The sequence below is a fragment of the Neomonachus schauinslandi genome, chromosome 3 (assembly GCF_002201575.2).
Source record: "Neomonachus schauinslandi chromosome 3, ASM220157v2, whole genome shotgun sequence".
Lineage (NCBI taxonomy): Eukaryota > Metazoa > Chordata > Mammalia > Carnivora > Phocidae > Neomonachus > Neomonachus schauinslandi.
In genome coordinates this window covers 163,694,460-163,697,320 of record NC_058405.1, presented here as the reverse complement: position 1 = coordinate 163,697,320, position 2,861 = coordinate 163,694,460, and positions in this window count along the sequence as shown.

Sequence of the window (2,861 nt, the reverse complement as noted above, 5' to 3'; positions counted from 1 at the left end):
AGCAGGCTCCCTGCTGAGTAAGGAGCCCAACTTGGGGCTCGATCCCAGAACCCTGGGATCATGACCTGAGCTGAAGGCAGGTGCTTAACCTACTGAGCAACCCAGGTGCCCCAAATAAAATCTTTTAAAAAGAGAAAAAAGAAAGAAACAAGAAAACTTGAGATGTGACAGTGGGTCTTGCTAAAATCTAGGGAACACTGTTTCCATAATGAACCTGGATCCCTTCAAAGGTTCTGGACAAAATGGAGCCTCACAGTGAGGTTTGGTTGGAGGGCTTTGATCAGAAGTAGAAACTGGGTTAAACGTTTTCTTCCCTGGGCGCCTGGGTGGCTCAGATGGTTAAGCGTCTGCCTCCAGCTCAGGTCATGGTCTCCAGGTCCTGGGATCGAGCCCCACATCGGGCTCCCAGCTCAGCGGGGAGTCTGCTTCTCCCTCTCCCTCTGCTTGTACTCTCTCTGTCTCTCTCTCACTCTCAAATAAATAAATAAATCTTTTTTTTTTTAAGTTTTCTTCCCTTTTTTTATTTTCTTCTCTCTCATCCATGTCCTATGCCCGAAGCAGTAAGCTAGGACCTGGGTACATGCCATTTGAAAGTACCCTTGCCCTTAGGAAGCCAAGAAGAAATCCCAGTGAATCCAGGAGGAAAGGAGAAGCCTTTGGCAAATTCAGTCCTCTGGGTTCATACATGGTCCAGTTCACCAAGAGAGACTTCACCTGCTACAGAGCCGTGAAGACTATGCACTTGTGTGAATGTCCTCAGACATCCAGCCACAGAGCTATGTGGGAGTTGGTTTAGGTTCCTGGTCAGACAGTTTGGTTCTTCACTTTTCCATATTTTGCAGGGACTTTAACAGCAGAGTCAGAACCAGCCCCAGGAACAGAATAGTTTCTGGGTAAACAGGGGCCTATGACACAGGATTAATATGCATCTGCGACAGGAGCTCAGAGTTACAACCTGCGTGCCCAGGCTGGTCCCCTGCACCTAGGGGTGGAGGTGGCAGGTGGTGAGTGGTGAGGAAGTCTAAGAAAGAACCCAAGCAGCTCTCATGTCATTCTCAGCTTCCTCCTATCTAGTAATCCTCATTTGTAGGGAAGACTGCTTCATTTTTTGTTTTGTTTTGTTTTGTTTTTTTCATTTAGCCACAGGTATCGCTCTAGTAAAGGAAAGTAGAATTATTCTCTAAAGTCAGTGTCATTCTCAGAATCTCTCCTGCCTGAGAAAGGCTTCTTGTGCCTGGGGTGCCTAAAGGTTAAGAACATGTACATTCACAAATTTGGATAAGAATTTGAACGATGCCAGCTTGCTGCCCGATGGTTTTTCCAAGTTCAGCAATTTTCCTTGTCTTCAGTGTCCTAATCAGTAGATAGAAAATAAGGGCTCAAAAATAATCTCAAGAGGGCGCCTGGGTGGCTCAGATGGTTAAGCGTCTGCCTTCGGCTCAGGTCATGATCCCAGGGTCCTGGGATCGAGTCCCGCATCGGGCTCTCTGCTCCTTGGGAGCCTGCTTCTCCCTCTGCCTCTCTCTCTCTCTCTCTCTCTGTCTCTCATGAATAAATAAATAAAATCTTTAAAAAAAAAAAAAATAATCTCAAGAACAGTTGTCATAGATTCTTGCTCTTAAAAGATGAAGTTAAAGACCCCCCTTCGTGCATGCCTCCGTGCCTTCTGGAGCCTCCCCATCAGGCAGTCAGCCTGTGCCCAAACCCTGCTCAGTGCCCACCCAATGCTATGCATCTGTTTGCCCGATTTGTTGGCTGGTCGGTTTTTAACATTCTCCGTTTTGGACAGCTATAAATTCTTGTTTCTACTAAGCCAAAATTTTCCTGGCTGTTATGCAACATTTTTTTTGCCCTAGCTCCAACATGAGAAACACAGAGAGTAAATGTCTCATTTTTTCCTCATCTTCGAGTATCCGCAGACAGCTATCAGACTCCTTCAGTTTTCCTTTCTCGCTGGCTTGCTTCAAACATGCCAACAAAGACATAACTTCGAGTCCCCTCAGTCTCCCGAGTCCTTCCTTTTACGCTGCCTTCGCTTTCCAGTGGTCTTCTTGAAATCTGTTTTGCCAACCTTAACAAACTCCTCCTAAGGCAGATTGACCATGATGGGGCTGAGGCTGCCAGCTTTGTTTTCATTACCATAAAATCATTTTAAATGTTCATGAAGAATGGCTCTAAACCATCAAAATAACAGTTCTGGAACCCAACTGTTTGATAATGATCCGTTGGCAAGACTTTCAACTTAGGCTTTATTTTATCTTCTGCGACTACATTTTATCCCACGCCCCCTCCCATGTCCTCCCAGGGAGGGGAAAAAGGCAAAAATATTGTCAGGCATAATCTTACATGAATGGGTGGAAGTTCTAGAATTGTTGCCCTTCCCTCCAGCCCCCACATTTTTGCTGGGTGTTGAAAAAACTTTACTGTTGCAACCAAAACAAATTTCCTTTCCAACTCCTTGACCAAGTTCACTTACCACCTCTCCCAGTGATACACAGTATTGTTTTGTGAAGTGGCTACAAATTCAGTTTATTCTGCAAGTCCCTTGATTTCTGTTCCTTCTTTAGAATAGCCTTCCTTCTCCTTTTTAATTTTTTTTTTTTTAAGATTGATTGATTGATTTTAGAGAGCAAGGGAGAGAACATGAGAGCATGCGAGTGGGGACGGGGCAAAGGGAGAGAATCTCAAGCAGACTCCCCACTGAGAGCAGAGCCTGATGCGAGCCTCCATCTCAGGACCTATAAGATCACGAGCTGAGCCGAATCCAACAGTCTGACGCTTAACCGACTGAGCCACCAAGGCGCCCAGGCCTTCTCTCTCCTTAACAAAGGAAACGTCTTAGTATAAATTAAAGTAAGACA